We start from the raw sequence: 14,784 nt of genomic DNA, 5'->3' as shown, positions 1-14,784 counted from the left end.
TTTTAATATAAAGTCATGATATTTATATAAACTTTTTTGTATTTATTAAAAAAATCTAAACTCTCTTTTAAAAGATTTTGTAGAACTTAAATCTTTGTTTAAAGAAAACTGATATGAATTTGAAACAAATTGAAAAACAAAACACGCACTCTTTTTCTAGCAAAACAGAATTGTAGCCTCCATATTTTAAATGAAAAATTTTAAAACCCTTCTATTCAGATCCTGCCACTACCATTGAGAAACGAAAAGTTGCTGCTTTTGCCACTGCCAAAGAAGCGAGGTCCACCGCCATTGAGAAGGGAAGGTTGCTGCTGTCGCCACTATCGAAGGAGCGAGGTCCACCGCTGCTCTTTGCTTGGTTCAACAAAATCGCAGGTTTTTTTTTCTTCCTTGGTTGCTGTTGCTGTCAATTGAATAGTGATGGAAGATTAGGATGAAGAAATTCAAAATTAGGTTTGATTAATTATGGGATTTGGATTTGATTAAAGTTTGAAAGTACTTTGTTATTAGATAATGGGTACCCGCATCTTGCATTGCTTTTCTTAATTTGTTTTTAAGAATCAAAATTTTTTGATTAAGATGATTTCTTTGCTGGTCAATTGTATGATTTAGTTTACTCATTATTGTACTCTATATGTATTAGTATCTGAAGTGGTAGCTTAAGTTCCTAATTTTGTTTTTTACAATTTGTTTGGAATCAATTGAGTTTGTAGGTTGTTAGATATTATGTTTATGCTTTGGTTAAAGTGATGTATGAATTGAGAATTTCTTGGTGAATGTTTGTTGGGGATTCTATTCTTGCTTGTTGGCAGTGTATTGATCGTTGAATTGATTTTCGATAAGCTATAGGTTTGAACTTATGAATTATAAAAATATCGTAGATCGATTGACATACTGGTTTGGAGGAAACCTTTAAGGGTGGTTATGTCCACTTTTATGCTACAGGACAGTTACGGTACGGTAATTACCCTTTATCGATATGTTGTGCCTAGAAATTTATGATTCATGATTTGTTGGAAAGCTTGTTTCCAAAAGAACGTGTTGATATAAAGTTTGTACATTTTCTTATCATTTGCTCTGGTTTCAATAGCGAGTAACTTACTTTATTCTCAAGGTTAATCTATCAAAATGTAAAAAGTTCATGTCAAGTCCAGCCATGGCTATTTCTTTTTTTCATATAATTGAAGGTATTACTGGCTTTATAATTCAATTTTTCATGTCAACCAAATGTGAGTATTGACCATTAATAGTGAATTTGAAATCCATTAAGTAACCCATGTCTTCCATCATATTGTCAATTTGTCATGTCTTCCATTGAAGTTCTTTAAAGTTAAGATTGTTTCTGTTTTTTATTTCTAATGTGGTGATTTCCCTTCCATTTGTTTAAACATAAGATTGTTTCTTTTTTTCATTTCTAAAATTAAGTTTTGACCATTAACTTGTGTTCTATTTTGCTTTTGCTTTAACGTTTGATTTTCCTTCCAATATTTCTTACAGTATGTTATTATTTGTGTTATTTATGTTAGTATTTGACCACAAGCCACTTGCTTACACTCTTTATTTTCTTAAACTCCCAAATGTAGTCTCATTATAGAACATGCATTTTGGAAGGGTGTAATTTGATACCAAAACTACGAGAAGTTGCCGTCCTACATTATAATTCATCAACTACGAGGTTCTTTATCAGTTTTTTTTTCTTTTTATAATTATAATTCTTCCATTCTCTTAAATTTTTATTATATTAAAAGATACAGAGTAAATTATTTCACCATATGGCTGTGTAAGGGATACTGCACTTTTCTTGTGATGAGCATTATTATTTTTATTTTTTAGGCAACAAAATCTTAAAATAAGGTGTAGTAAACATGTTTGTTATGGAGAAAAAAAATATTTTTTTGCCATGACTAAAGCAAAAGATATTTTACTAATAATAATAATAATAATAATAATAATAGTAGTAGTAGTAGTAGTAGTAGTAGTAGTAGTATAAGAGATAACAAAACAATTATGCTTCCATGATCCATCATTAAGTTACAACTATGAACATATGAAGCAAAGAGACCTTTAAACTTCAAGATAACTCAAATAGCAAGATTAAATAGGTGCTATGCCGGTGCTCAATGATTCCAGCATTCTAACTCGTATTTGTCTTCTCAGGTCTGAGGTGTACTGGAAGTATTCAGCAGCCATAAATCTGTTTGTGAGCATGTTTTGGTGTTTGTGCATAGAGCAAAGTGTCAAAACCCTGTTTGATTCTTCATTTATAAGCCAAAACCTATTATGTCAGGCATTTTCAGAATTTAATAAATATTATGCCATTCATTATTCTTGTTAGTAATGCATGTGCTATATTTATGCTTTAGTCTTGCACTCTCAAGAGTTTTATATTCTTATGATTTATGTTATTTTTATGAATTATTTTGAAGCTATGAATAGTATAGTTGAGCCTACAATTTGTTGTTGCTTTGATGATATTGTTCTTGATGATTTATGTTGTTCTGTGTTAAACTATTTTTGATAATTTTGTATTTTTTTAAATATAGAAACAGATTTATAGATCATATGGTAGCTCGTGACATCACAAAGAATTTGTTAAGTAGGATGCCTTCTCCAGCGTCAAGATGGTGTGAGTATTGGCCAGACATGAAGGACGAGTTATTTAAAGGTTTTCTGGTAAGTGATTATAATGTTGCTTCAATGCGATTTTTACAGATAATTGGCTTGAATAGTTGCTAAGTCTTTCCCTCTCTAAATTTAGGAAAAATATGAATTTGCATCAAATTATGATAAGATTATGGCAAGAACGGTCTGGAATAGGACAATGCATGATTGCTATCCTGATATTTTAAAAAGAACAAGGGATAGAGTTTTTAAGGAGGCAAACTCTCATAGCATTGTTGATATTAAGGGTCATGGACCTAAAGCAATGAAAGTTGATATTTGGAATAGTTTAGTTGATCACTGATTAGATTCAAAGTGGCAAAACAAGTCTGTAGCTAGTCAAAAAAATAGGACTGCTATGTCTGCTCATAAACTACACATTTAGAGTCTATCAATTTTGGTGACCACAAGAGAAGAAAGGTATAAAGAAAAATATTGCCTATCAAATGAGTTAAATTGATAGTATATTCTAATGAGTGTTGTTACAGGAAGTTAAATTGAAGCGTCGTATATCTTTTCTTGAAGTATATGATGATGTTCATGAGAAAAAAAGTGGAGAATATGTTTTGAAATATCCAAGGAAATCATTGTAAGTGTTTTTAATTTTGTAGTATAATTAAGTTTTAGTTTTCTTAATAATATGTCATTATTTTTCTGCTGTAGAACTTATATGGAGAGACAATATCACAAAAATATGGAGAAGATTTAATAGATCAACCTGAAGTTAATTCTGACGTGTGGATAGAAGTTGCATGAGCCAACAAGAAAGGACAAGTTCATGGATTAGGCCGCAGTCTAAATATTGGTATTCGTGATCATAGAGATGTGCCATTACCAGAAGATACATGTGTTTCTACAATCAAACCAATTTCACAAGCAAACACCATTGAAGCTATTAAAGAAGCATTGCTTAGTGCTATAAATGCAGTGTTGCCTAGGTAAATGAAGCTATACAGAGTAGTTTATTGTCTCTCCTTTCTAAGATTCCAAGATTCTCCCAAGAAAACAATGCAAATTTAGGTAGGGTTAATGAAAATGACCATTAGAGTGATTTTGCTGGCAATAATATTGATTAGGTGGCTTATGTTAATGTATTTTGTTAGGCTTAGCTTATTTAGGTAGTTTATTTGTTTGATTGATAATTGATTGGACAATTTGTTTAATTTTCAGGTTTTATAGAAGTTAGCTTACTCTTTTTTTTGGTAGTTTACTTAATTAGTTGATAAATAATTATTTGAATTGTTAGATTTAGCTTTTTTAGTATTTTATTTGTGAAGTCTATATGTTGGAGATGTTACATTAGACTTTTATTTTAATACATATGTTGAATTTGAATTTTTTTAAACATGTATAATTTTGATGAACTAATTTTATTTGTGTGCATTATAATCTTTTAATTCAATCACTAAAATAAAAAAATAATATGCTGTTTATTTTAGTATAACGACAAAATTGGCATTCTAACTGATATTCTAGAAAAATTAGCGACATACTTGTTGTTGATGATGGTGGCAAATTAAAGACTCCATTGCGACTGAAACATTTGTGAGATACTTATCAATTTGTTACTAGTTTAAAAAGAATTTGCGATGACATTTTGCGATAGTATTGCAATTAATTGACTACGTATTATTTCCTAGCAAATTAGTGACTACTTCATAACCTCTTCTTTCTTATTTAGAATAGTTTTGGTTTAGCGAGAAAATTCCTACAAATTTGAGTAAGGATTTTCAAAAATTAGCTATAGATTTGTAACAAAATGTGACAGATTTACGATCATATTAGCGGACAACTTGCGACGAATTAGGTTCGGAATAATTCCTCACTGACTAGCGTCGACTAAGCATTCCATTTTGTCCACGAAATTAGCTTGGAATTAGCGATGAGTCTGCTGCAGTAGAGTTTGTTGCTAATTAGCGACTACTTTTTAGTCTATTTCTTCTATGGAATTAGCTTTTACTTTAGTGATGGATTTGCGACTATCTATTCGATAGCTAAAAAACTTTCCGATGAATTAGCGACTATTGTGTTTGCCTCACTGATCTGCGACTTGTAATTAGCGAGGAAAGCATTAGTTGCTAGACGGTAGCTAATCCGTCACAAATTATATTTTGCGTCAGATTAGCGATGATTTCACGACTCTTTCTGTGGTAGCTAATCAACCATATTCTTGTAGTGGGTAACCCTTATTCGAAGCAACATTTAACAAAAGTTGCCTTAGATAGGCAAAGACAACATTTTTGACGAGTTACCTTTGAATAAGGCTAAGATAACAAAATTTTTGGCCACCCACAAAAATAGTTGTCTTTGATATCTAAAACAACACTAAAAAAATGTTACAATATAAAACATTTAAGACAACATTTTTAAATAAAAATACAACATTTTATAAAGGTTATTAAAAAAATTAAATAAATAACATTTATAAAAAATTGCCTAAAATTATTCACAGTTACAAATTTTAGAGGAAAACTTTTCATATTCCCACCAATTATTTTCCAATAAAATCACTTAGAAAAAAAAAAGGAAAGAAAAGGCATAGTTGCTTCATCAATTCATCATTTCCTTCATCATCACTTAGCTTCATCATCACTACATCACTATACGGTAACCCTAACATTTGAAACGAACGACAGACGGCCACACACCCTCCATCGATCGCGGCTCTCCTCCACAATGACCGTAGCTCTCAATTGCAGTGCTGTCAACCCCAAACGACGACGGCGCGGTGCTCCCTTCCACGGTCGTCGGCTCGTTTCTCTCCTCCACGGGTGTCGGCGCGGTGCTCTCCTCCACGGGTGTCGGCGCGGTCATCTTCTCCACGCACGCTGTTCCACGGATCCTCCTCTTCCTGTCTCGGCTCCACGTACACGGTAGAAACTCCTCTCCTCCCGCTTCCTCTTCTTCCCCCATCTTGCCTTCTCCGATCCTCTTCGCAAGTTCTCACAGCACTATACGCAGCTGTAACTCCCCCCTCTCCTCCTCTGCTTACTGGTAAGAGAGCTTCTAAATTTTGGGGACTTTTTAATAATTCTGATTTTAGGGATTTTATTAAAATTTTTCTGAAGTTTCCATGGTTCTGATTGTTGCTTCGTAGGGTTTTGTAAATTTTTCTGCATTTTGATTATGAATTTCTGAATGCATTGAATCTTAATTTTTGTTGCTGTTTTATAATTCTGATTTTAGGGGTTTTATTTCAATTTTTTTTGTAGTTTTCATGGTTCTGATTGTTGCTTCTTAGGGTTTTCTGAATTTTTTTGCATGTTGATTATCAAATTCTGAATGCATTGAATCTTAATTTTTGGGGCTTCTTAATAATTCTGATTTTAGGGGTTTTATTTCAATTTTTCTGGAGTTTTCATGGTTCTATGATTGTTGCTTCTTAGGGTTTTCTGAATTTTTCTGCATTTTGATTATGAATTTCTGAATGCAATGAATCTAAATTTCTGGGGCTTCTTAATAATTCTGATTTTAGTGGTTTTATTTTAATTTTTATGAAGTTTTCATGGTTGTGATTGTTGCTTCATAGGGTTTTCTGAATTTTTCTACATTTTCAGTATGAATTTCTGAATGCAATAAATCTTAATTTTTGTTTCTGTTTTATAATTCTGATTTTAGGAGTTTTATTTCAATTTTTCTGAAGTTTTCATGGTTTTGATTGTTGCTTCTTAGGGTTTTCTGAATTTTTCTGCATGTTGATTATCAATTTCTGAATGCATTGAATCTTAATTTTTGGGGCTTCTTAATTTCATTGTCTTTAAATATGTCATTTAATTTTAAGTTTAAGAAATTGAAAGAATAAACTCTCAATTGCTGCTATTTTACAGGCAGAGTTATTAAGCAAGAAATACGAGGAGGAGTACAAAAATTGTAGCAAAAATAACATCCAAATTGATTGTTAAAGAAGCTAAATTTCATGATATACAGGTAATTAGAAATTTGCATTATTATTTGGCAAATAGTAAAAGGATTTTAGGAAGAATGAATTGTTATTAGCCTTGCTTAATAGATATAAAGGTAATTATAAAGGTAAGAAGAATGAGATTTTGCAGCGGGAAGGGAGAGAAGAAAAGGATTTTTTTTGTGGTCTGAGATTCTTCTTGTGAGGATTTTGCTCCTACTTAATTGGTCTACTTAAAGAGCTTTTGTTTTTAGTAATTGACTGTGTGGGATTGGCTTGGTTTTTTCTAGTTTTGAAATTTTGCTAAAAATGAAGCTTTCTTCAGCTGATTTTTGTCCTCCACCCCCGGAAGGTATGTTATGTATACACTCTTGTTTACATATTCTTCCTAGTTCATCTCCCTTTCTATTCTCCACTGTTTTGGAGCTAGTTATTGTTGCATACCAGTGTTAAGGGTGAAAATGCTATTCTCTTTTAGATCTTGATGGACTTTGGTTGCTGAGAATTTTGTGTATAAAATCATATGGTTACAGGAGGAAAGAGGGACTGCACAGAGATTCAGTTTAAGACACCTGGGTGTTGGGTTCCACTTCCATGGTTGAAGGTGGTCAAGTTAGCCATCTTCACATTCTTCTTGTGTTATGCACTCTTCCTCTTAGCTGTCTTTTTTTGTCTTTACCTTTATTTCACTCAATTCTTTTACTTTCACAATTAAACTTTATTAATACCTACAACTTTCCAGATCTTGACTCTCAATATCTATTTACTTTGGTATTCTTCAACTAAATGACTTTATCTATTAATACCTACAATTAAACTTAATGTCATTTCCAAAACAGTTTGTGAAAACAAGTTTTTGAATAAATAATAGAACTATAAACTATCTAAACAAAATTAACTTTATTTATTACTTTTCTTTTTGGGGTGTCAAGAAACAAAATTAACTTTTAATAACATCACTTTAGAAATAGTGAGGAATTGATGGGAATTGGGGATGGTATTTGTCGCCAAAAAAGATAGTACAATTCTCAAAGTCTTAGAAGTCATTTATTAAAAAGAAATCTTAACAAAACATTATTGTTCTTTCATAACCACCACACTATTTGTTGTTACTTGTTTCCCACTTTGCCATACTTGTTTCCCACTTCTTTCATAATTCCAATTTCATTATATTATTATTGTAGTTGCAGGAGGCATAGCTAGAAAGATAGAAAGGGCTCCCTGTTGTGACAAGGTGGGACTCAAGAAAGGCCGCTGGACAAAAGAGGAGGATCAAATCTTGATCAACTACATTCAAGCCAATGGAGAAGGTTCTTGGAGGGCTTTGCCTAAGAATGCTGGTATATATGCATGCTTCCATCTCTATTATTCTTTTCATTTAAAGTGTCGCCTCTTTTGATTTGGCTTGTCATAATATAGGTTTAAGTTCAAGTACTTGTAAAATGCTATCAACTAGATCTAAATTTTTTATGTTCAAGCGTAGCTATGTTGCTTGCTTGTTTTTACTTTTGAAAATTTTGTTCTTAGACAAATCATGATGGCCTTCACTAGACTTTTACAATTTTTGTTGTTGGATTAAAGTGGTTCAAGTATCTATTTCAAAGTTTCATGCAATTTCGATAACAAATTTCAGAGAACTTCTAAAACCACTTTTTAATGAGGTAGCAAGAAAAGTTGCCGAATTTGGTCCTAAATGATAAGAAATCATGTTTTATAAGAATTAAGATAGTGACTTGCTAGTTTTGCTTTAACAAATATTCTATTAGAAAAACTACAAAAAACACTGGTCATGAATATATATTTGTTAAGGCAAATACACAATTTAATATTCATATATAAGAAACATCTCAAGAGGTGAGGTCCTGTTACCTTTCACTCTTGTTGTTTAGAAGGAGTTTTTTAGACCTATTTATTGCTTTTATATCTATAGTATTTAATATCATAAAGAAATTTTTATTATAATTTTTCAGTTTTAATGATAAGTTGCTTATTTTTTATTGTGTATTATTTGCAGATTTAGCATATGGGACAAGTCAAGCATGGATATAAAATATGCAAGTAGATTGATATTTTTTGATAAATATTAATTACTATTTTGTTATGACAATTATTGTTAGACAAGAATTTTATTATTTTGTTGAGAATTATTGATGAAGATGTATTTGAAATACTAATTAAACTTTTTAATATCTATGCAAATGTTAAAAACAAGTATATTTTATATATTTGTTTATTATTTTGCTTACTTATGTTTATTATTTATTTGACTTGGTAACTTAGCAAGTATGTTAATTGGCACTTGAAAGACAACTTAAAAAAGGACAACTGCAAATAAACTTACATAAGTGTTGCATTAGCTCTATAAAAAAAGACAACTTAAAAAAACCTGGATAAGTGTTGCTTTAGCCTTTAGGTATATGAAAAAGGCAACTTAAGAAAATCTGGCCAAGGGTTGCTTTAGGTATATGAAAAAATAACTAGAAAAAACTTGCACAACTGTTGCTTTAGGTATATGAAAAGGCAACTTAAAAAATTCTGGACAAGTGTTGCTTTATGTATTAGAAAATACAACTTGTAAAAAGTATTGTCATAACGTCTCATCTAAAGCGTTGTGTTTGGGTGCTCTAAGGCAACCCTTTCGCGGAGTTGCTTTATTTGCCAAAAAGGCAACATTTTTTGAAAGTTGCCATAAAAAGGGTTCCCTTTAATACACAAAAGCGTTGCCTTAGACCAAAAGTAACGGCCGTATAGCCAACCTCCCAAAAAGTGTTGCTTTTTGTTGGAAAGTGTTGCCTTTGTCCCTTATTATATGCAACGTTTTTAAAGGGTTGCCTCAGCGTCATAGATTCTGCTAACAAAAACACTCATTCTACTTATTAGAGATCAAGCACAAAATTCAATATTAAGATTCCCAATTTCTTTCAATAAATGTATTTTTCTTTGGATTCAATGCTACTAGATTAGGAGTTCCTCTTGTTTTTTGCTAGCTAGGCTACCAGTGAAGTTAGTAGAAGTGGTAGTTTACAAAGAAGAAATTACAATTTTTGTTGTTGGATTAAAGTGATTTAAGTATCTATTTCAAAGTTTCATGCAATTTCGATAACAAATTTCAGAGAACTTCTAAAACCACTTTTTAATGAGGTAGCAAGAAAAGTTGCCGGATTTGGTCCTGAATGATAATAAATCATGTATTTATAAGAATTAAGATGGTGACTTCTAGTTTTGCTTTAACAAATATTCTATTAGAAAAACTACAAAAAGCACTGCTCATGAATATATATATTTGTTAAGGGGAATACACAATTTAATATTCATATATAAGAAACATCTCAAGAGGTGAGGTCCTGTTACCTTTCACTCTTGTTGTTTAGAAGGAGTTTTTTAGACCTATTTATTGCTTTTATATCTATAGTATTTAATATCATAAAGAAATTTTTATTATAATTTTTCAGTTTTAATGATAAGTTGCTTATTTTTTATTGTGTATTATTTGCAGATTTAGCATATGGGACAAGTCAAGCATGGATATAAAATATGCAAGTAGATTGATATTTTTTGATAAATATTAATTACTATTTTGTTATGACAATTATTGTTAGACAAGAATTTTATTATTTTGTTGAGAATTATTGATGAAGATGTATTTGAAATACTAATTAAACTTTTTAATATCTATGCAAATGTTAAAAACAAGTATATTTTATATATTTGTTTATTATTTTGCTTACTTATGTTTATTATTTATTTGACTTGGTAACTTAGCAAGTATGTTAATTGGCACTTGAAAGACAACTTAAAAAAGGACAACTGCAAATAAACTTACATAAGTGTTGCATTAGCTCTATAAAAAAAGACAACTTAAAAAAACCTGGATAAGTGTTGCTTTAGCCTTTAGGTATATGAAAAAGGCAACTTAAGAAAATCTGGCCAAGGGTTGCTTTAGGTATATGAAAAAATAACTAGAAAAAACTTGCACAACTGTTGCTTTAGGTATATGAAAAGGCAACTTAAAAAATTCTGGACAAGTGTTGCTTTATGTATTAGAAAATACAACTTGTAAAAAGTATTGTCATAACGTCTCATCTAAAGCGTTGTGTTTGGGTGCTCTAAGGCAACCCTTTCGCGGAGTTGCTTTATTTGCCAAAAAGGCAACATTTTTTGAAAGTTGCCATAAAAAGGGTTCCCTTTAATACACAAAAGCGTTGCCTTAGACCAAAGGTAACGGCCGTATAGCCAACCCCCCAAAAAGCGTTGCTTTTTGTCGGAAAGTATTGCCTTTGATAAAAGGCAACACTTTTCCTTATTATAGGCAATGTTTTTAAAGGGTTGCCTCAGCCCGAATTTGTTGTAGTGATCATGTTATTAGAACTATGTATTTATTTATTATTTTTGCACTACCTTTTTATATTATAAATTAAACTAAGTGGTCATAAATATTTTTAAAAGATACCTTAAATATGCTATAAGAGTGATACAAAAATTTCTTCTAACTAAGAAATTGGCTATCTATTCACTATAATGGAGGTGGAAAATAGCAACTGTTATTTTAGCATTTTGTGGCATTTTTTTTAATCTATTTTTCTCTTGTTTTTGTTAGCTTTGTAATATAAAGAGATATAATTAAATGAATTGCTTTTATAAAATTATTAATACAAGTAAATATCAATTTTTGTAAAAATGTTATTTAATTTGTATATAGTTGTAAGTCAAATAAATTTGTAGATAAATTATTCTAATAATCACTACATGCATTGCATGAATAATATAAATATTTTCATACCTTGACTCAAATGCAACATTCATTGATTTAGCTTAGGAAATAGACATTGTACTGATGATAGACTCATAAACAGTCAATTGGAGAGACTTAAATTCCAAAGAACTTGTTAAAGCCCTTGTAACTAGTAGTGTCAATTTAGCCCAAATTTTAGGGCTAGCCCTCAACCCTCTAAAATAATTCTAGTCCACAATCCCAAAAATTACAAAATCATATTTTGTAAGTCTAGTCCTAATTAAGCCCTCCCAACAAAAATTAAAATAGGGCTGGCCCTACAATCTTTAAAAGCCCCAAATCTGATCCCCTCATCCCTGACCTCAACGTTTGCCATTCTTAACAGCACTGTGCTTTTCCTCCTCCTCTGCATTCTACTTCTGTGTTTTGCTCCACCTACGACGGTGGCTGACTTCTGCGCTCTGCTCCTCCTACGACGGTGGCTGTACCCAATGGACAACGCGGTGGCTGCTCCTCTTCCCTAATACGGTGCTCTTCCTTCTTGACGCAGTGGGCGGAATCAGTGGCTGCTTCTCCTCCCCCACGCGGAATCAGCGGTAGGTTTCTTCATTTTTTGTCCCTCTCTAAGTTTCTTTTTTGCTTGTTTGCATCACCCATTTTAATTCTCTTGTTAATAAACTGAGGTGGGTGGTCTATGGCCACCTTTTCTCTGTCCCTCTCTGTGATTTCAAAATGGTTGAACTATGACTTGTGAACTGTGAATTGGAACTGTGAACTATGAACTTGTTTTCAATTTCTTCCCAAAAGGGATACCCGTTCCACCTTCAGGACCTTCTAAGAGGCACAACTCTGCGGTAGATTCAACACCTCATAATTAATCATCATTTCAAACTATATGTACCCTTAACTACTACTCAGTTCCAAGGTTTAGGTGTGATTGCATTTGAAGCACTCTTGTGGCTTATCGTCGTTGGTCAATTTCTAGGGTTTTTCATCATCAATGTGCTTATATCATTGGTTACATTGCTCTGCTACTATGACTCCATCTATGAACTTGTCACCATGTGTTATCGAGAGATGTTTGGCTTCATAGAACAGCCAATTGTAGATGAAAATTAAAGGAAACCAGGAAAGACATCAACCCTTTAATTTGGAGGATTATTCCTTTTTCCTCCTAATTACACTTTTTAGTTCTGTCAATTTATCTTAATCAATTACTTGTAGTAATAAAGAAAATGAAAAAGAAATAATGCATAGAGTGCAAAAGTAGTTTCATTTTGAATTTTCCCTTTGTTAGTTAGGATTATCTTTAAGAGAAAGTTACTTACATTTCCTGTTGTTTGCTATTACCATATGATTGTTTTATACAAAGGATTGAGTCTCCACTTTCTATATATATGTATATTGGAATGTCTGTAATGTCTTGAATAATGCATCTTATTTGTTCTTTAAGAGAAATAATGCATCTTATTTCTTGAATCTTAATTTGTTTTATTTATTCATTTGTGTTTGCAACTATAGGCCTATAGGCTATAGTATATTTGAATTCTAAAACATTAAAATATGTCAGATTTTTCATTCAAATTAAGCACACATTCTCATTCAGGTATATACGTGTAAAGTGTAACATTGACTTGTGGCGAAACTTCAATTCATTAGCAATTAAAATAAAAAGTCATTAGCATATGAATCTTTTTTTTTTTTGGTAACTGTAGCATAAAAAGGCAATAATTGAATGCTAAAGCCTAAATTACAAAGTCTTTCAAAGTATGCCTTTTGGACATAAATGATAATGATGATGAGTGTGTATCTTAGCACCCATTTGGCTTTTGAGACTTCCACTCAATAATATGAAAGAAAATAAAGCTTTATTTTTATTCAAAACTTTGTTTCCTGCTACAAATGACCTATGCATTATTTAAGAATGTTGTTGTTGCTGAGAGTGTTTCTGAATATGATTAGAAAATTTATATATGATTAGAAAATTTATAAACATGGATGATGAGAGTGTTGCTGAGAGTATTGCTACAAATGACCTATACACATTATTTGAATATGATTAGGAAATTTATAAACATGGATGATGAGAGTGTTTCTGAGACTACTATTCAATCTTCTGGTGGTGTTGATTCCGGCAAAAAATCTAATGTTTGGAGGTTTTTTAAGAAGATTGGAAAAGACAGAGATGGTATTAAAAAGGCCCAATGCAATTTTCGTAATCATGAATACAAAATTGAAAAAAATCCGAAAACTAAGAATGGTTACGGGACTTCTCATCTGAGTCGTCATATAGTTTCTTGTAAATCCATACCACTCAGTATTAGATTTGATGATGATATAGAGGGTCTTCCAACCAAAATTGATCAGAATATTCATCGGAAAAAACTCGCTCAGGCTATAACAAAACATGATCTTGCGTTTAGCTGTGTTGAGTATGAGGGTATTAGAGATTGGATTAATTACATTAGTCCAACGATTGTAATGCCTTCTAGAAATACTTTAGTTTCAGATCTTAAAATGATTTATTCAATAGAGAAAGAGAAATTGAAGCAGAAGATGTCTAGGATACCTAATAGAATTTGTTTGACATCTGATGTGTGGACAACATCTACCAGTGAATGATATATTTGTCTGACAGCTCATTTTGTTGATGAGAATTGGAGACTAGTGAGTAAGATTTTGAATTTTTGTCGAATGATTCCTCCCCATACTGGAACTGATATGGAAGCAGTCTTATTTAATTCTTTAAAGCAATGGGGTATTGATAAGAAAGTATTTTCTATTACTTTAGATAATGCTTTTGCAAATGACAACATGCAAAACATCTTAAAAACTCATCTACGTAAGCAGAATAGTTTGCTTTGTGATGGAGAATATTTTCATATACGTTGCTCCGCTCACATTTTAAATTTGATTGTACAAGAAGGGTTAAAGGTGGCTGCTGAAGCTTTATTTAAAATCAGAGAGAGTGTGAAATATGTGAAAGCTTCTGATGGGAGAATGGTGAAATTTAAAGATTGTGTGCAGCGAGCAAAAATTGAAGAAGGTATTGGTCTACATATATGATGTTGGAAAGTGCAATTAAATTTGAAAAAGCATTTGACATCCTTAGTGTTGTAGATGGAGCTTATAAAAATTGTCCGACAAATGAAGAATGGAGCTTAGCAAAAAAAATGTGTGAATTTTTAGAGCCATTTTATGAAGCTACAAACCTCATTTCGGGTTCATCATATCCGACATCAAATTTGTATTTTATGCAAGTTTGAAAAATTGAATGTCTTTTGGAAGACAATCAAATTTGTGATGATGTTGTGGTGCACGAAATTGTGATCTCAACGGCGCCAAAAACTTGGTACGCACGTTCATAATCTCAATTCTTTTTCACAACTCCGCACAACTAACCAGCAAGTGCACTGGGTCGTCCAAGTAATAAACCTTACGTGAGTAAGGGTCGATCCCACGGAGATTGTCGGCTTGAAGCAAGCTATGG

At 31.8% G+C, this 14,784-nt stretch overlaps 2 long non-coding RNA genes across 3 annotated transcripts; both read left to right on the top strand.

The window, feature by feature from the left end:
- Positions 120-3,871, top strand: LOC107628329. 2 transcript variants are annotated; one of them, XR_001617720.2, is made up of 4 exons: positions 120-375; positions 2,544-2,673; positions 3,150-3,250; positions 3,325-3,871. It is a non-coding gene; the product is annotated as an uncharacterized LOC107628329 (long non-coding RNA). The 2 variants fall into 2 exon arrangements; XR_001617721.2 differs by lacking the exon at positions 3,150-3,250.
- On the top strand, positions 7,221-8,749 carry LOC110270431. Its single transcript, XR_002359945.1, has 2 exons — positions 7,221-7,902; positions 8,577-8,749. It is a non-coding gene; the product is annotated as an uncharacterized LOC110270431 (long non-coding RNA).

This window comes from Arachis ipaensis, chromosome B01 (assembly GCF_000816755.2).
Source record: "Arachis ipaensis cultivar K30076 chromosome B01, Araip1.1, whole genome shotgun sequence".
NCBI lineage: Eukaryota > Viridiplantae > Streptophyta > Magnoliopsida > Fabales > Fabaceae > Arachis > Arachis ipaensis.
Note: the sequence above shows the minus strand (reverse complement) of the source record. Positions and strands in the feature narration are given on the sequence as shown.